General features: G+C 46.6%; 36 non-coding genes across 36 annotated transcripts; all 36 read left to right on the forward strand.

Moving 5' to 3' along the window:
* Nucleotides 1-83: 83 nt before the first annotated feature.
* Nucleotides 84-155, forward strand: TRNAA-UGC (transfer RNA alanine (anticodon UGC)). Its single transcript has one exon. It is a non-coding gene; the product is annotated as a tRNA-Ala (tRNA).
* A 127-nt stretch (nucleotides 156-282) lies between these two features.
* TRNAA-CGC (transfer RNA alanine (anticodon CGC)) lies at nucleotides 283-354 on the forward strand. The gene has a single exon. It is a non-coding gene; the product is annotated as a tRNA-Ala (tRNA).
* Nucleotides 355-868: 514 nt separating this feature from the next.
* Nucleotides 869-940, forward strand: TRNAA-UGC (transfer RNA alanine (anticodon UGC)). The gene has a single exon. It is a non-coding gene; the product is annotated as a tRNA-Ala (tRNA).
* Nucleotides 941-1,067: 127 nt separating this feature from the next.
* Nucleotides 1,068-1,139, forward strand: TRNAA-CGC (transfer RNA alanine (anticodon CGC)). Its single transcript has one exon. It is a non-coding gene; the product is annotated as a tRNA-Ala (tRNA).
* Nucleotides 1,140-1,653: 514 nt separating this feature from the next.
* On the forward strand, nucleotides 1,654-1,725 carry TRNAA-UGC (transfer RNA alanine (anticodon UGC)). The gene has a single exon. It is a non-coding gene; the product is annotated as a tRNA-Ala (tRNA).
* Nucleotides 1,726-1,852: 127 nt separating this feature from the next.
* TRNAA-CGC (transfer RNA alanine (anticodon CGC)) lies at nucleotides 1,853-1,924 on the forward strand. Its single transcript has one exon. It is a non-coding gene; the product is annotated as a tRNA-Ala (tRNA).
* A 514-nt stretch (nucleotides 1,925-2,438) lies between these two features.
* TRNAA-UGC (transfer RNA alanine (anticodon UGC)) lies at nucleotides 2,439-2,510 on the forward strand. The gene has a single exon. It is a non-coding gene; the product is annotated as a tRNA-Ala (tRNA).
* Nucleotides 2,511-2,637: 127 nt separating this feature from the next.
* Nucleotides 2,638-2,709, forward strand: TRNAA-CGC (transfer RNA alanine (anticodon CGC)). Its single transcript has one exon. It is a non-coding gene; the product is annotated as a tRNA-Ala (tRNA).
* Nucleotides 2,710-3,223: 514 nt separating this feature from the next.
* On the forward strand, nucleotides 3,224-3,295 carry TRNAA-UGC (transfer RNA alanine (anticodon UGC)). Its single transcript has one exon. It is a non-coding gene; the product is annotated as a tRNA-Ala (tRNA).
* Nucleotides 3,296-3,422: 127 nt separating this feature from the next.
* Nucleotides 3,423-3,494, forward strand: TRNAA-CGC (transfer RNA alanine (anticodon CGC)). The gene has a single exon. It is a non-coding gene; the product is annotated as a tRNA-Ala (tRNA).
* A 514-nt stretch (nucleotides 3,495-4,008) lies between these two features.
* Nucleotides 4,009-4,080, forward strand: TRNAA-UGC (transfer RNA alanine (anticodon UGC)). Its single transcript has one exon. It is a non-coding gene; the product is annotated as a tRNA-Ala (tRNA).
* Nucleotides 4,081-4,207: 127 nt separating this feature from the next.
* Nucleotides 4,208-4,279, forward strand: TRNAA-CGC (transfer RNA alanine (anticodon CGC)). Its single transcript has one exon. It is a non-coding gene; the product is annotated as a tRNA-Ala (tRNA).
* Nucleotides 4,280-4,793: 514 nt separating this feature from the next.
* Nucleotides 4,794-4,865, forward strand: TRNAA-UGC (transfer RNA alanine (anticodon UGC)). Its single transcript has one exon. It is a non-coding gene; the product is annotated as a tRNA-Ala (tRNA).
* A 127-nt stretch (nucleotides 4,866-4,992) lies between these two features.
* TRNAA-CGC (transfer RNA alanine (anticodon CGC)) lies at nucleotides 4,993-5,064 on the forward strand. The gene has a single exon. It is a non-coding gene; the product is annotated as a tRNA-Ala (tRNA).
* A 514-nt stretch (nucleotides 5,065-5,578) lies between these two features.
* Nucleotides 5,579-5,650, forward strand: TRNAA-UGC (transfer RNA alanine (anticodon UGC)). Its single transcript has one exon. It is a non-coding gene; the product is annotated as a tRNA-Ala (tRNA).
* A 127-nt stretch (nucleotides 5,651-5,777) lies between these two features.
* TRNAA-CGC (transfer RNA alanine (anticodon CGC)) lies at nucleotides 5,778-5,849 on the forward strand. The gene has a single exon. It is a non-coding gene; the product is annotated as a tRNA-Ala (tRNA).
* A 514-nt stretch (nucleotides 5,850-6,363) lies between these two features.
* TRNAA-UGC (transfer RNA alanine (anticodon UGC)) lies at nucleotides 6,364-6,435 on the forward strand. Its single transcript has one exon. It is a non-coding gene; the product is annotated as a tRNA-Ala (tRNA).
* A 127-nt stretch (nucleotides 6,436-6,562) lies between these two features.
* TRNAA-CGC (transfer RNA alanine (anticodon CGC)) lies at nucleotides 6,563-6,634 on the forward strand. The gene has a single exon. It is a non-coding gene; the product is annotated as a tRNA-Ala (tRNA).
* Nucleotides 6,635-7,148: 514 nt separating this feature from the next.
* On the forward strand, nucleotides 7,149-7,220 carry TRNAA-UGC (transfer RNA alanine (anticodon UGC)). The gene has a single exon. It is a non-coding gene; the product is annotated as a tRNA-Ala (tRNA).
* Nucleotides 7,221-7,347: 127 nt separating this feature from the next.
* Nucleotides 7,348-7,419, forward strand: TRNAA-CGC (transfer RNA alanine (anticodon CGC)). The gene has a single exon. It is a non-coding gene; the product is annotated as a tRNA-Ala (tRNA).
* A 514-nt stretch (nucleotides 7,420-7,933) lies between these two features.
* On the forward strand, nucleotides 7,934-8,005 carry TRNAA-UGC (transfer RNA alanine (anticodon UGC)). Its single transcript has one exon. It is a non-coding gene; the product is annotated as a tRNA-Ala (tRNA).
* Nucleotides 8,006-8,132: 127 nt separating this feature from the next.
* TRNAA-CGC (transfer RNA alanine (anticodon CGC)) lies at nucleotides 8,133-8,204 on the forward strand. The gene has a single exon. It is a non-coding gene; the product is annotated as a tRNA-Ala (tRNA).
* Nucleotides 8,205-8,718: 514 nt separating this feature from the next.
* On the forward strand, nucleotides 8,719-8,790 carry TRNAA-UGC (transfer RNA alanine (anticodon UGC)). The gene has a single exon. It is a non-coding gene; the product is annotated as a tRNA-Ala (tRNA).
* Nucleotides 8,791-8,917: 127 nt separating this feature from the next.
* TRNAA-CGC (transfer RNA alanine (anticodon CGC)) lies at nucleotides 8,918-8,989 on the forward strand. The gene has a single exon. It is a non-coding gene; the product is annotated as a tRNA-Ala (tRNA).
* A 514-nt stretch (nucleotides 8,990-9,503) lies between these two features.
* TRNAA-UGC (transfer RNA alanine (anticodon UGC)) lies at nucleotides 9,504-9,575 on the forward strand. Its single transcript has one exon. It is a non-coding gene; the product is annotated as a tRNA-Ala (tRNA).
* Nucleotides 9,576-9,702: 127 nt separating this feature from the next.
* TRNAA-CGC (transfer RNA alanine (anticodon CGC)) lies at nucleotides 9,703-9,774 on the forward strand. The gene has a single exon. It is a non-coding gene; the product is annotated as a tRNA-Ala (tRNA).
* A 514-nt stretch (nucleotides 9,775-10,288) lies between these two features.
* Nucleotides 10,289-10,360, forward strand: TRNAA-UGC (transfer RNA alanine (anticodon UGC)). Its single transcript has one exon. It is a non-coding gene; the product is annotated as a tRNA-Ala (tRNA).
* Nucleotides 10,361-10,487: 127 nt separating this feature from the next.
* TRNAA-CGC (transfer RNA alanine (anticodon CGC)) lies at nucleotides 10,488-10,559 on the forward strand. The gene has a single exon. It is a non-coding gene; the product is annotated as a tRNA-Ala (tRNA).
* Nucleotides 10,560-11,272: 713 nt separating this feature from the next.
* Nucleotides 11,273-11,344, forward strand: TRNAA-CGC (transfer RNA alanine (anticodon CGC)). Its single transcript has one exon. It is a non-coding gene; the product is annotated as a tRNA-Ala (tRNA).
* A 514-nt stretch (nucleotides 11,345-11,858) lies between these two features.
* Nucleotides 11,859-11,930, forward strand: TRNAA-UGC (transfer RNA alanine (anticodon UGC)). The gene has a single exon. It is a non-coding gene; the product is annotated as a tRNA-Ala (tRNA).
* A 127-nt stretch (nucleotides 11,931-12,057) lies between these two features.
* On the forward strand, nucleotides 12,058-12,129 carry TRNAA-CGC (transfer RNA alanine (anticodon CGC)). The gene has a single exon. It is a non-coding gene; the product is annotated as a tRNA-Ala (tRNA).
* A 514-nt stretch (nucleotides 12,130-12,643) lies between these two features.
* On the forward strand, nucleotides 12,644-12,715 carry TRNAA-UGC (transfer RNA alanine (anticodon UGC)). The gene has a single exon. It is a non-coding gene; the product is annotated as a tRNA-Ala (tRNA).
* Nucleotides 12,716-12,842: 127 nt separating this feature from the next.
* TRNAA-CGC (transfer RNA alanine (anticodon CGC)) lies at nucleotides 12,843-12,914 on the forward strand. The gene has a single exon. It is a non-coding gene; the product is annotated as a tRNA-Ala (tRNA).
* A 514-nt stretch (nucleotides 12,915-13,428) lies between these two features.
* Nucleotides 13,429-13,500, forward strand: TRNAA-UGC (transfer RNA alanine (anticodon UGC)). Its single transcript has one exon. It is a non-coding gene; the product is annotated as a tRNA-Ala (tRNA).
* Nucleotides 13,501-13,627: 127 nt separating this feature from the next.
* TRNAA-CGC (transfer RNA alanine (anticodon CGC)) lies at nucleotides 13,628-13,699 on the forward strand. The gene has a single exon. It is a non-coding gene; the product is annotated as a tRNA-Ala (tRNA).
* Nucleotides 13,700-14,412: 713 nt separating this feature from the next.
* On the forward strand, nucleotides 14,413-14,484 carry TRNAA-CGC (transfer RNA alanine (anticodon CGC)). The gene has a single exon. It is a non-coding gene; the product is annotated as a tRNA-Ala (tRNA).
* Nucleotides 14,485-14,973: the final 489 nt, after the last annotated feature.

Below are 14,973 nucleotides of genomic sequence, written 5' to 3' on the forward strand. Positions count from 1 at the left end.
TTCAGCGATTGGAAGAAATGCTAACCCTTGGCTGAAAAATCTTGACCCGTTTCCTGCAAGTTTCGGAAAGTCGTGCAAATAGCGGGGATGTAGCTCAGTGGTAGAGCGCACGCTTTGCATGTGTGAGGCCCCGGGTTCAATCCCCGGCATCTCCATGGCCTGGGTTTACGTGCAAAGAGCGCACGTCCAACAGGTGGCTGCTTTTGCTTCGCCTTATTTGGTTCCTGCAGGCACTCGGTGAAAGAAATACTTGTGAGTGCTCCACCCCACGAGTAGACTTTTGGGGATGTAGCTCAGTGGTAGAGCGCATGCTTCGCATGTATGAGGTCCTGGGTTCAATCCCCAGCATCTCCAAACTTTTACAAATACGGCTAGAAATCTTTAGCGAACACATTCAAGCTTAGTAGTGTCAAGACTCTCAAGGAATCTTTGATGCTTAAACTGGTTTCTTTGCCAGGTCACATAGCAGGAAGAGGCTTTTTGTCACGGCAGATTCTAAAGACTGCATGCAACCTAAGGCAAGGGCATCACTTTACCACTCAGTGGCATGTCTTCCATGGGAACTGGACTTTCAGCAAACATTGCACAAATCAATAGTACAGGCAAATATAGGCAACTTTCTCTAGCCTGATTAAAGTGGGAAATGTGCAATAGCTTTGCATTAAGGACAAGCTTCAGAGTCTCTACTTGGTATCATCAGAAAACCGAGTCCGAGTGTCGTGCCGGAAGCTTGAATAGGTCAGCTGATGTATCTCTAATAATTCACAGTTTTTTTCTAAAGGTGGTTCAGCGATTGGAAGAAATGCTAACCCTTGGCTGAAAAATCTTGACCCGTTTCCTGCAAGTTTCGGAAAGTCGTGCAAATAGCGGGGATGTAGCTCAGTGGTAGAGCGCACGCTTTGCATGTGTGAGGCCCCGGGTTCAATCCCCGGCATCTCCATGGCCTGGGTTTACGTGCAAAGAGCGCACGTCCAACAGGTGGCTGCTTTTGCTTCGCCTTATTTGGTTCCTGCAGGCACTCGGTGAAAGAAATACTTGTGAGTGCTCCACCCCACGAGTAGACTTTTGGGGATGTAGCTCAGTGGTAGAGCGCATGCTTCGCATGTATGAGGTCCTGGGTTCAATCCCCAGCATCTCCAAACTTTTACAAATACGGCTAGAAATCTTTAGCGAACACATTCAAGCTTAGTAGTGTCAAGACTCTCAAGGAATCTTTGATGCTTAAACTGGTTTCTTTGCCAGGTCACATAGCAGGAAGAGGCTTTTTGTCACGGCAGATTCTAAAGACTGCATGCAACCTAAGGCAAGGGCATCACTTTACCACTCAGTGGCATGTCTTCCATGGGAACTGGACTTTCAGCAAACATTGCACAAATCAATAGTACAGGCAAATATAGGCAACTTTCTCTAGCCTGATTAAAGTGGGAAATGTGCAATAGCTTTGCATTAAGGACAAGCTTCAGAGTCTCTACTTGGTATCATCAGAAAACCGAGTCCGAGTGTCGTGCCGGAAGCTTGAATAGGTCAGCTGATGTATCTCTAATAATTCACAGTTTTTTTCTAAAGGTGGTTCAGCGATTGGAAGAAATGCTAACCCTTGGCTGAAAAATCTTGACCCGTTTCCTGCAAGTTTCGGAAAGTCGTGCAAATAGCGGGGATGTAGCTCAGTGGTAGAGCGCACGCTTTGCATGTGTGAGGCCCCGGGTTCAATCCCCGGCATCTCCATGGCCTGGGTTTACGTGCAAAGAGCGCACGTCCAACAGGTGGCTGCTTTTGCTTCGCCTTATTTGGTTCCTGCAGGCACTCGGTGAAAGAAATACTTGTGAGTGCTCCACCCCACGAGTAGACTTTTGGGGATGTAGCTCAGTGGTAGAGCGCATGCTTCGCATGTATGAGGTCCTGGGTTCAATCCCCAGCATCTCCAAACTTTTACAAATACGGCTAGAAATCTTTAGCGAACACATTCAAGCTTAGTAGTGTCAAGACTCTCAAGGAATCTTTGATGCTTAAACTGGTTTCTTTGCCAGGTCACATAGCAGGAAGAGGCTTTTTGTCACGGCAGATTCTAAAGACTGCATGCAACCTAAGGCAAGGGCATCACTTTACCACTCAGTGGCATGTCTTCCATGGGAACTGGACTTTCAGCAAACATTGCACAAATCAATAGTACAGGCAAATATAGGCAACTTTCTCTAGCCTGATTAAAGTGGGAAATGTGCAATAGCTTTGCATTAAGGACAAGCTTCAGAGTCTCTACTTGGTATCATCAGAAAACCGAGTCCGAGTGTCGTGCCGGAAGCTTGAATAGGTCAGCTGATGTATCTCTAATAATTCACAGTTTTTTTCTAAAGGTGGTTCAGCGATTGGAAGAAATGCTAACCCTTGGCTGAAAAATCTTGACCCGTTTCCTGCAAGTTTCGGAAAGTCGTGCAAATAGCGGGGATGTAGCTCAGTGGTAGAGCGCACGCTTTGCATGTGTGAGGCCCCGGGTTCAATCCCCGGCATCTCCATGGCCTGGGTTTACGTGCAAAGAGCGCACGTCCAACAGGTGGCTGCTTTTGCTTCGCCTTATTTGGTTCCTGCAGGCACTCGGTGAAAGAAATACTTGTGAGTGCTCCACCCCACGAGTAGACTTTTGGGGATGTAGCTCAGTGGTAGAGCGCATGCTTCGCATGTATGAGGTCCTGGGTTCAATCCCCAGCATCTCCAAACTTTTACAAATACGGCTAGAAATCTTTAGCGAACACATTCAAGCTTAGTAGTGTCAAGACTCTCAAGGAATCTTTGATGCTTAAACTGGTTTCTTTGCCAGGTCACATAGCAGGAAGAGGCTTTTTGTCACGGCAGATTCTAAAGACTGCATGCAACCTAAGGCAAGGGCATCACTTTACCACTCAGTGGCATGTCTTCCATGGGAACTGGACTTTCAGCAAACATTGCACAAATCAATAGTACAGGCAAATATAGGCAACTTTCTCTAGCCTGATTAAAGTGGGAAATGTGCAATAGCTTTGCATTAAGGACAAGCTTCAGAGTCTCTACTTGGTATCATCAGAAAACCGAGTCCGAGTGTCGTGCCGGAAGCTTGAATAGGTCAGCTGATGTATCTCTAATAATTCACAGTTTTTTTCTAAAGGTGGTTCAGCGATTGGAAGAAATGCTAACCCTTGGCTGAAAAATCTTGACCCGTTTCCTGCAAGTTTCGGAAAGTCGTGCAAATAGCGGGGATGTAGCTCAGTGGTAGAGCGCACGCTTTGCATGTGTGAGGCCCCGGGTTCAATCCCCGGCATCTCCATGGCCTGGGTTTACGTGCAAAGAGCGCACGTCCAACAGGTGGCTGCTTTTGCTTCGCCTTATTTGGTTCCTGCAGGCACTCGGTGAAAGAAATACTTGTGAGTGCTCCACCCCACGAGTAGACTTTTGGGGATGTAGCTCAGTGGTAGAGCGCATGCTTCGCATGTATGAGGTCCTGGGTTCAATCCCCAGCATCTCCAAACTTTTACAAATACGGCTAGAAATCTTTAGCGAACACATTCAAGCTTAGTAGTGTCAAGACTCTCAAGGAATCTTTGATGCTTAAACTGGTTTCTTTGCCAGGTCACATAGCAGGAAGAGGCTTTTTGTCACGGCAGATTCTAAAGACTGCATGCAACCTAAGGCAAGGGCATCACTTTACCACTCAGTGGCATGTCTTCCATGGGAACTGGACTTTCAGCAAACATTGCACAAATCAATAGTACAGGCAAATATAGGCAACTTTCTCTAGCCTGATTAAAGTGGGAAATGTGCAATAGCTTTGCATTAAGGACAAGCTTCAGAGTCTCTACTTGGTATCATCAGAAAACCGAGTCCGAGTGTCGTGCCGGAAGCTTGAATAGGTCAGCTGATGTATCTCTAATAATTCACAGTTTTTTTCTAAAGGTGGTTCAGCGATTGGAAGAAATGCTAACCCTTGGCTGAAAAATCTTGACCCGTTTCCTGCAAGTTTCGGAAAGTCGTGCAAATAGCGGGGATGTAGCTCAGTGGTAGAGCGCACGCTTTGCATGTGTGAGGCCCCGGGTTCAATCCCCGGCATCTCCATGGCCTGGGTTTACGTGCAAAGAGCGCACGTCCAACAGGTGGCTGCTTTTGCTTCGCCTTATTTGGTTCCTGCAGGCACTCGGTGAAAGAAATACTTGTGAGTGCTCCACCCCACGAGTAGACTTTTGGGGATGTAGCTCAGTGGTAGAGCGCATGCTTCGCATGTATGAGGTCCTGGGTTCAATCCCCAGCATCTCCAAACTTTTACAAATACGGCTAGAAATCTTTAGCGAACACATTCAAGCTTAGTAGTGTCAAGACTCTCAAGGAATCTTTGATGCTTAAACTGGTTTCTTTGCCAGGTCACATAGCAGGAAGAGGCTTTTTGTCACGGCAGATTCTAAAGACTGCATGCAACCTAAGGCAAGGGCATCACTTTACCACTCAGTGGCATGTCTTCCATGGGAACTGGACTTTCAGCAAACATTGCACAAATCAATAGTACAGGCAAATATAGGCAACTTTCTCTAGCCTGATTAAAGTGGGAAATGTGCAATAGCTTTGCATTAAGGACAAGCTTCAGAGTCTCTACTTGGTATCATCAGAAAACCGAGTCCGAGTGTCGTGCCGGAAGCTTGAATAGGTCAGCTGATGTATCTCTAATAATTCACAGTTTTTTTCTAAAGGTGGTTCAGCGATTGGAAGAAATGCTAACCCTTGGCTGAAAAATCTTGACCCGTTTCCTGCAAGTTTCGGAAAGTCGTGCAAATAGCGGGGATGTAGCTCAGTGGTAGAGCGCACGCTTTGCATGTGTGAGGCCCCGGGTTCAATCCCCGGCATCTCCATGGCCTGGGTTTACGTGCAAAGAGCGCACGTCCAACAGGTGGCTGCTTTTGCTTCGCCTTATTTGGTTCCTGCAGGCACTCGGTGAAAGAAATACTTGTGAGTGCTCCACCCCACGAGTAGACTTTTGGGGATGTAGCTCAGTGGTAGAGCGCATGCTTCGCATGTATGAGGTCCTGGGTTCAATCCCCAGCATCTCCAAACTTTTACAAATACGGCTAGAAATCTTTAGCGAACACATTCAAGCTTAGTAGTGTCAAGACTCTCAAGGAATCTTTGATGCTTAAACTGGTTTCTTTGCCAGGTCACATAGCAGGAAGAGGCTTTTTGTCACGGCAGATTCTAAAGACTGCATGCAACCTAAGGCAAGGGCATCACTTTACCACTCAGTGGCATGTCTTCCATGGGAACTGGACTTTCAGCAAACATTGCACAAATCAATAGTACAGGCAAATATAGGCAACTTTCTCTAGCCTGATTAAAGTGGGAAATGTGCAATAGCTTTGCATTAAGGACAAGCTTCAGAGTCTCTACTTGGTATCATCAGAAAACCGAGTCCGAGTGTCGTGCCGGAAGCTTGAATAGGTCAGCTGATGTATCTCTAATAATTCACAGTTTTTTTCTAAAGGTGGTTCAGCGATTGGAAGAAATGCTAACCCTTGGCTGAAAAATCTTGACCCGTTTCCTGCAAGTTTCGGAAAGTCGTGCAAATAGCGGGGATGTAGCTCAGTGGTAGAGCGCACGCTTTGCATGTGTGAGGCCCCGGGTTCAATCCCCGGCATCTCCATGGCCTGGGTTTACGTGCAAAGAGCGCACGTCCAACAGGTGGCTGCTTTTGCTTCGCCTTATTTGGTTCCTGCAGGCACTCGGTGAAAGAAATACTTGTGAGTGCTCCACCCCACGAGTAGACTTTTGGGGATGTAGCTCAGTGGTAGAGCGCATGCTTCGCATGTATGAGGTCCTGGGTTCAATCCCCAGCATCTCCAAACTTTTACAAATACGGCTAGAAATCTTTAGCGAACACATTCAAGCTTAGTAGTGTCAAGACTCTCAAGGAATCTTTGATGCTTAAACTGGTTTCTTTGCCAGGTCACATAGCAGGAAGAGGCTTTTTGTCACGGCAGATTCTAAAGACTGCATGCAACCTAAGGCAAGGGCATCACTTTACCACTCAGTGGCATGTCTTCCATGGGAACTGGACTTTCAGCAAACATTGCACAAATCAATAGTACAGGCAAATATAGGCAACTTTCTCTAGCCTGATTAAAGTGGGAAATGTGCAATAGCTTTGCATTAAGGACAAGCTTCAGAGTCTCTACTTGGTATCATCAGAAAACCGAGTCCGAGTGTCGTGCCGGAAGCTTGAATAGGTCAGCTGATGTATCTCTAATAATTCACAGTTTTTTTCTAAAGGTGGTTCAGCGATTGGAAGAAATGCTAACCCTTGGCTGAAAAATCTTGACCCGTTTCCTGCAAGTTTCGGAAAGTCGTGCAAATAGCGGGGATGTAGCTCAGTGGTAGAGCGCACGCTTTGCATGTGTGAGGCCCCGGGTTCAATCCCCGGCATCTCCATGGCCTGGGTTTACGTGCAAAGAGCGCACGTCCAACAGGTGGCTGCTTTTGCTTCGCCTTATTTGGTTCCTGCAGGCACTCGGTGAAAGAAATACTTGTGAGTGCTCCACCCCACGAGTAGACTTTTGGGGATGTAGCTCAGTGGTAGAGCGCATGCTTCGCATGTATGAGGTCCTGGGTTCAATCCCCAGCATCTCCAAACTTTTACAAATACGGCTAGAAATCTTTAGCGAACACATTCAAGCTTAGTAGTGTCAAGACTCTCAAGGAATCTTTGATGCTTAAACTGGTTTCTTTGCCAGGTCACATAGCAGGAAGAGGCTTTTTGTCACGGCAGATTCTAAAGACTGCATGCAACCTAAGGCAAGGGCATCACTTTACCACTCAGTGGCATGTCTTCCATGGGAACTGGACTTTCAGCAAACATTGCACAAATCAATAGTACAGGCAAATATAGGCAACTTTCTCTAGCCTGATTAAAGTGGGAAATGTGCAATAGCTTTGCATTAAGGACAAGCTTCAGAGTCTCTACTTGGTATCATCAGAAAACCGAGTCCGAGTGTCGTGCCGGAAGCTTGAATAGGTCAGCTGATGTATCTCTAATAATTCACAGTTTTTTTCTAAAGGTGGTTCAGCGATTGGAAGAAATGCTAACCCTTGGCTGAAAAATCTTGACCCGTTTCCTGCAAGTTTCGGAAAGTCGTGCAAATAGCGGGGATGTAGCTCAGTGGTAGAGCGCACGCTTTGCATGTGTGAGGCCCCGGGTTCAATCCCCGGCATCTCCATGGCCTGGGTTTACGTGCAAAGAGCGCACGTCCAACAGGTGGCTGCTTTTGCTTCGCCTTATTTGGTTCCTGCAGGCACTCGGTGAAAGAAATACTTGTGAGTGCTCCACCCCACGAGTAGACTTTTGGGGATGTAGCTCAGTGGTAGAGCGCATGCTTCGCATGTATGAGGTCCTGGGTTCAATCCCCAGCATCTCCAAACTTCTACAAATACGGCTAGAAATCTTTAGCGAACACATTCAAGCTTAGTAGTGTCAAGACTCTCAAGGAATCTTTGATGCTTAAACTGGTTTCTTTGCCAGGTCACATAGCAGGAAGAGGCTTTTTGTCACGGCAGATTCTAAAGACTGCATGCAACCTAAGGCAAGGGCATCACTTTACCACTCAGTGGCATGTCTTCCATGGGAACTGGACTTTCAGCAAACATTGCACAAATCAATAGTACAGGCAAATATAGGCAACTTTCTCTAGCCTGATTAAAGTGGGAAATGTGCAATAGCTTTGCATTAAGGACAAGCTTCAGAGTCTCTACTTGGTATCATCAGAAAACCGAGTCCGAGTGTCGTGCCGGAAGCTTGAATAGGTCAGCTGATGTATCTCTAATAATTCACAGTTTTTTTCTAAAGGTGGTTCAGCGATTGGAAGAAATGCTAACCCTTGGCTGAAAAATCTTGACCCGTTTCCTGCAAGTTTCGGAAAGTCGTGCAAATAGCGGGGATGTAGCTCAGTGGTAGAGCGCACGCTTTGCATGTGTGAGGCCCCGGGTTCAATCCCCGGCATCTCCATGGCCTGGGTTTACGTGCAAAGAGCGCACGTCCAACAGGTGGCTGCTTTTGCTTCGCCTTATTTGGTTCCTGCAGGCACTCGGTGAAAGAAATACTTGTGAGTGCTCCACCCCACGAGTAGACTTTTGGGGATGTAGCTCAGTGGTAGAGCGCATGCTTCGCATGTATGAGGTCCTGGGTTCAATCCCCAGCATCTCCAAACTTTTACAAATACGGCTAGAAATCTTTAGCGAACACATTCAAGCTTAGTAGTGTCAAGACTCTCAAGGAATCTTTGATGCTTAAACTGGTTTCTTTGCCAGGTCACATAGCAGGAAGAGGCTTTTTGTCACGGCAGATTCTAAAGACTGCATGCAACCTAAGGCAAGGGCATCACTTTACCACTCAGTGGCATGTCTTCCATGGGAACTGGACTTTCAGCAAACATTGCACAAATCAATAGTACAGGCAAATATAGGCAACTTTCTCTAGCCTGATTAAAGTGGGAAATGTGCAATAGCTTTGCATTAAGGACAAGCTTCAGAGTCTCTACTTGGTATCATCAGAAAACCGAGTCCGAGTGTCGTGCCGGAAGCTTGAATAGGTCAGCTGATGTATCTCTAATAATTCACAGTTTTTTTCTAAAGGTGGTTCAGCGATTGGAAGAAATGCTAACCCTTGGCTGAAAAATCTTGACCCGTTTCCTGCAAGTTTCGGAAAGTCGTGCAAATAGCGGGGATGTAGCTCAGTGGTAGAGCGCACGCTTTGCATGTGTGAGGCCCCGGGTTCAATCCCCGGCATCTCCATGGCCTGGGTTTACGTGCAAAGAGCGCACGTCCAACAGGTGGCTGCTTTTGCTTCGCCTTATTTGGTTCCTGCAGGCACTCGGTGAAAGAAATACTTGTGAGTGCTCCACCCCACGAGTAGACTTTTGGGGATGTAGCTCAGTGGTAGAGCGCATGCTTCGCATGTATGAGGTCCTGGGTTCAATCCCCAGCATCTCCAAACTTTTACAAATACGGCTAGAAATCTTTAGCGAACACATTCAAGCTTAGTAGTGTCAAGACTCTCAAGGAATCTTTGATGCTTAAACTGGTTTCTTTGCCAGGTCACATAGCAGGAAGAGGCTTTTTGTCACGGCAGATTCTAAAGACTGCATGCAACCTAAGGCAAGGGCATCACTTTACCACTCAGTGGCATGTCTTCCATGGGAACTGGACTTTCAGCAAACATTGCACAAATCAATAGTACAGGCAAATATAGGCAACTTTCTCTAGCCTGATTAAAGTGGGAAATGTGCAATAGCTTTGCATTAAGGACAAGCTTCAGAGTCTCTACTTGGTATCATCAGAAAACCGAGTCCGAGTGTCGTGCCGGAAGCTTGAATAGGTCAGCTGATGTATCTCTAATAATTCACAGTTTTTTTCTAAAGGTGGTTCAGCGATTGGAAGAAATGCTAACCCTTGGCTGAAAAATCTTGACCCGTTTCCTGCAAGTTTCGGAAAGTCGTGCAAATAGCGGGGATGTAGCTCAGTGGTAGAGCGCACGCTTTGCATGTGTGAGGCCCCGGGTTCAATCCCCGGCATCTCCATGGCCTGGGTTTACGTGCAAAGAGCGCACGTCCAACAGGTGGCTGCTTTTGCTTCGCCTTATTTGGTTCCTGCAGGCACTCGGTGAAAAAAATACTTGTGAGTGCTCCACCCCACGAGTAGACTTTTGGGGATGTAGCTCAGTGGTAGAGCGCATGCTTCGCATGTATGAGGTCCTGGGTTCAATCCCCAGCATCTCCAAACTTTTACAAATACGGCTAGAAATCTTTAGCGAACACATTCAAGCTTAGTAGTGTCAAGACTCTCAAGGAATCTTTGATGCTTAAACTGGTTTCTTTGCCAGGTCACATAGCAGGAAGAGGCTTTTTGTCACGGCAGATTCTAAAGACTGCATGCAACCTAAGGCAAGGGCATCACTTTACCACTCAGTGGCATGTCTTCCATGGGAACTGGACTTTCAGCAAACATTGCACAAATCAATAGTACAGGCAAATATAGGCAACTTTCTCTAGCCTGATTAAAGTGGGAAATGTGCAATAGCTTTGCATTAAGGACAAGCTTCAGAGTCTCTACTTGGTATCATCAGAAAACCGAGTCCGAGTGTCGTGCCGGAAGCTTGAATAGGTCAGCTGATGTATCTCTAATAATTCACAGTTTTTTTCTAAAGGTGGTTCAGCGATTGGAAGAAATGCTAACCCTTGGCTGAAAAATCTTGACCCGTTTCCTGCAAGTTTCGGAAAGTCGTGCAAATAGCGGGGATGTAGCTCAGTGGTAGAGCGCACGCTTTGCATGTGTGAGGCCCCGGGTTCAATCCCCGGCATCTCCATGGCCTGGGTTTACGTGCAAAGAGCGCACGTCCAACAGGTGGCTGCTTTTGCTTCGCCTTATTTGGTTCCTGCAGGCACTCGGTGAAAGAAATACTTGTGAGTGCTCCACCCCACGAGTAGACTTTTGGGGATGTAGCTCAGTGGTAGAGCGCATGCTTCGCATGTATGAGGTCCTGGGTTCAATCCCCAGCATCTCCAAACTTTTACAAATACGGCTAGAAATCTTTAGCGAACACATTCAAGCTTAGTAGTGTCAAGACTCTCAAGGAATCTTTGATGCTTAAACTGGTTTCTTTGCCAGGTCACATAGCAGGAAGAGGCTTTTTGTCACGGCAGATTCTAAAGACTGCATGCAACCTAAGGCAAGGGCATCACTTTACCACTCAGTGGCATGTCTTCCATGGGAACTGGACTTTCAGCAAACATTGCACAAATCAATAGTACAGGCAAATATAGGCAACTTTCTCTAGCCTGATTAAAGTGGGAAATGTGCAATAGCTTTGCATTAAGGACAAGCTTCAGAGTCTCTACTTGGTATCATCAGAAAACCGAGTCCGAGTGTCGTGCCGGAAGCTTGAATAGGTCAGCTGATGTATCTCTAATAATTCACAGTTTTTTTCTAAAGGTGGTTCAGCGATTGGAAGAAATGCTAACCCTTGGCTGAAAAATCTTGACCCGTTTCCTGCAAGTTTCGGAAAGTCGTGCAAATAGCGGGGATGTAGCTCAGTGGTAGAGCGCACGCTTTGCATGTGTGAGGCCCCGTGTTCAATCCCCGGCATCTCCATGGCCTGGGTTTACGTGCAAAGAGCGCACGTCCAACAGGTGGCTGCTTTTGCTTCGCCTTATTTGGTTCCTGCAGGCACTCGGTGAAAGAAATACTTGTGAGTGCTCCACCCCACGAGTAGACTTTTGGGGATGTAGCTCAGTGGTAGAGCGCATGCTTCGCATGTATGAGGTCCTGGGTTCAATCCCCAGCATCTCCAAACTTTTACAAATACGGCTAGAAATCTTTAGCGAACACATTCAAGCTTAGTAGTGTCAAGACTCTCAAGGAATCTTTGATGCTTAAACTGGTTTCTTTGCCAGGTCACATAGCAGGAAGAGGCTTTTTGTCACGGCAGATTCTAAAAACTGCATGCAACCTAAGGCAAGGGCATCACTTTACCACTCAGTGGCATGTCTTCCATGGGAACTGGACTTTCAGCAAACATTGCACAAATCAATAGTACAGGCAAATATAGGCAACTTTCTCTAGCCTGATTAAAGTGGGAAATGTGCAATAGCTTTGCATTAAGGACAAGCTTCAGAGTCTCTACTTGGTATCATCAGAAAACCGAGTCCGAGTGTCGTGCCGGAAGCTTGAATAGGTCAGCTGATGTATCTCTAATAATTCACAGTTTTTTTCTAAAGGTGGTTCAGCGATTGGAAGAAATGCTAACCCTTGGCTGAAAAATCTTGACCCGTTTCCTGCAAGTTTCGGAAAGTCGTGCAAATAGCGGGGATGTAGCTCAGTGGTAGAGCGCACGCTTTGCATGTGTGAGGCCCCGGGTTCAATCCCCGGCATCTCCATAGCCTGGGTTTACGTGCAAAGAGCGCACGTCCAACAGGTGGCTGCTTTTGCTTCGCCTTATTTGGTTCCTGCAGGCACTCGGTGAAAGAAATACTTGTGAGTGCTCCACCCCATGAGTAGACTTTTGGGGATGTAGCTCAGTGGTAGAGCGCATGCTTCGCATGTATGAGGTCCTGGGTTCAATCCCCAGCATCTCCAAACTTTTACAAATACGGCTAGAAATCTTTAGCGAACACATTCAAGCTTAGTAGTGTCAAGACTCTCAAGGAATCTTTGATGCTTAAACTGGTTTCTTTGCCAGGTCACATAGCAGGAAGAGGCTTTTTGTCACGGCAGATTCTAAAGACTGCATGCAACCTAAGGCAAGGGCATCACTTTACCACTCAGTGGCATGTCTTCCATGGGAACTGGACTTTCAGCAAACATTGCACAAATCAATAGTACAGGCAAATATAGGCAACTTTCTCTAGCCTGATTAAAGTGGGAAATGTGCAATAGCTTTGCATTAAGGACAAGCTTCAGAGTCTCTACTTGGTATCATCAGAAAACCGAGTCCGAGTGTCGTGCCGGAAGCTTGAATAGGTCAGCTGATGTATCTCTAATAATTCACAGTTTTTTTCTAAAGGTGGTTCAGCGATTGGAAGAAATGCTAACCCTTGGCTGAAAAATCTTGACCCGTTTCCTGCAAGTTTCGGAAAGTCGTGCAAATAGCGGGGATGTAGCTCAGTGGTAGAGCGCACGCTTTGCATGTGTGAGGCCCCGGGTTCAATCCCCGGCATCTCCATGGCCTGGGTTTACGTGCAAAGAGCGCACGTCCAACAGGTGGCTGCTTTTGCTTCGCCTTATTTGGTTCCTGCAGGCACTCGGTGAAAGAAATACTTGTGAGTGCTCCACCCCACGAGTAGACTTTTGGGGATGTAGCTCAGTGGTAGAGCGCATGCTTCGCATGTATGAGGTCCTGGGTTCAATCCCCAGCATCTCCAAACTTTTACAAATACGGCTAGAAATCTTTAGCGAACACATTCAAGCTTAGTAGTGTCAAGACTCTCAAGGAATCTTTGATGCTTAAACTGGTTTCTTTGCCAGGTCACATAGCAGGAAGAGGCTTTTTGTCACGGCAGATTCTAAAGACTGCATGCAACCTAAGGCAAGGGCATCACTTTACCACTCAGTGGCATGTCTTCCATGGGAACTGGACTTTCAGCAAACATTGCACAAATCAATAGTACAGGCAAATATAGGCAACTTTCTCTAGCCTGATTAAAGTGGGAAATGTGCAATAGCTTTGCATTAAGGACAAGCTTCAGAGTCTCTACTTGGTATCATCAGAAAACCGAGTCCGAGTGTCGTGCCGGAAGCTTGAATAGGTCAGCTGATGTATCTCTAATAATTCACAGTTTTTTTCTAAAGGTGGTTCAGCGATTGGAAGAAATGCTAACCCTTGGCTGAAAAATCTTGACCCGTTTCCTGCAAGTTTCGGAAAGTCGTGCAAATAGCGGGGATGTAGCTCAGTGGTAGAGCGCACGCTTTGCATGTGTGAGGCCCCGGGTTCAATCCCCGGCATCTCCATGGCCTGGGTTTACGTGCAAAGAGCGCACGTCCAACAGGTGGCTGCTTTTGCTTCGCCTTATTTGGTTCCTGCAGGCACTCGGTGAAAGAAATACTTGTGAGTGCTCCACCCCACGAGTAGACTTTTGGGGATGTAGCTCAGTGGTAGAGCGCATGCTTCGCATGTATGAGGTCCTGGGTTCAATCCCCAGCATCTCCAAACTTTTACAAATACGGCTAGAAATCTTTAGCGAACACATTCAAGCTTAGTAGTGTCAAGACTCTCAAGGAATCTTTGATGCTTAAACTGGTTTCTTTGCCAGGTCACATAGCAGGAAGAGGCTTTTTGTCACGGCAGATTCTAAAGACTGCATGCAACCTAAGGCAAGGGCATCACTTTACCACTCAGTGGCATGTCTTCCATGGGAACTGGACTTTCAGCAAACATTGCACAAATCAATAGTACAGGCAAATATAGGCAACTTTCTCTAGCCTGATTAAAGTGGGAAATGTGCAATAGCTTTGCATTAAGGACAAGCTTCAGAGTCTCTACTTGGTATCATCAGAAAACCGAGTCCGAGTGTCGTGCCGGAAGCTTGAATAGGTCAGCTGATGTATCTCTAATAATTCACAGTTTTTTTCTAAAGGTGGTTCAGCGATTGGAAGAAATGCTAACCCTTGGCTGAAAAATCTTGACCCGTTTCCTGCAAGTTTCGGAAAGTCGTGCAAATAGCGGGGATGTAGCTCAGTGGTAGAGCGCACGCTTTGCATGTGTGAGGCCCCAGGTTCAATCCCCGGCATCTCCATGGCCTGGGTTTACGTGCAAAGAACGCACGTCCAACAGGTGGCTGCTTTTGCTTCGCCTTATTTGGTTCCTGCAGGCACTCGGTGAAAGAAATACTTGTGAGTGCTCCACCCCACGAGTAGACTTTTGGGGATGTAGCTCAGTGGTAGAGCGCATGCTTCGCATGTATGAGGTCCTGGGTTCAATCCCCAGCATCTCCAAACTTTTACAAATACGGCTAGAAATCTTTAGCGAACACATTCAAGCTTAGTAGTGTCAAGACTCTCAAGGAATCTTTGATGCTTAAACTGGTTTCTTTGCCAGGTCACATAGCAGGAAGAGGCTTTTTGTCACGGCAGATTCTAAAGACTGCATGCAACCTAAGGCAAGGGCATCACTTTACCACTCAGTGGCATGTCTTCCATGGGAACTGGACTTTCAGCAAACATTGCACAAATCAATAGTACAGGCAAATATAGGCAACTTTCTCTAGCCTGATTAAAGTGGGAAATGTGCAATAGCTTTGCATTAAGGACAAGCTTCAGAGTCTCTACTTGGTATCATCAGAAAACCGAGTCCGAGTGTCGTGCCGGAAGCTTGAATAGGTCAGCTGATGTATCTCTAATAATTCACAGTTTTTTTCTAAAGGTGGTTCAGCGATTGGAAGAAATGCTAACCCTTGGCTGAAAAATCTTGACCCGTTTCCTGCA

Source organism: Ranitomeya imitator, chromosome 1, assembly GCF_032444005.1.
Source record: "Ranitomeya imitator isolate aRanImi1 chromosome 1, aRanImi1.pri, whole genome shotgun sequence".
In the NCBI taxonomy this organism is placed as follows: Eukaryota; Metazoa; Chordata; class Amphibia; order Anura; family Dendrobatidae; genus Ranitomeya; species Ranitomeya imitator.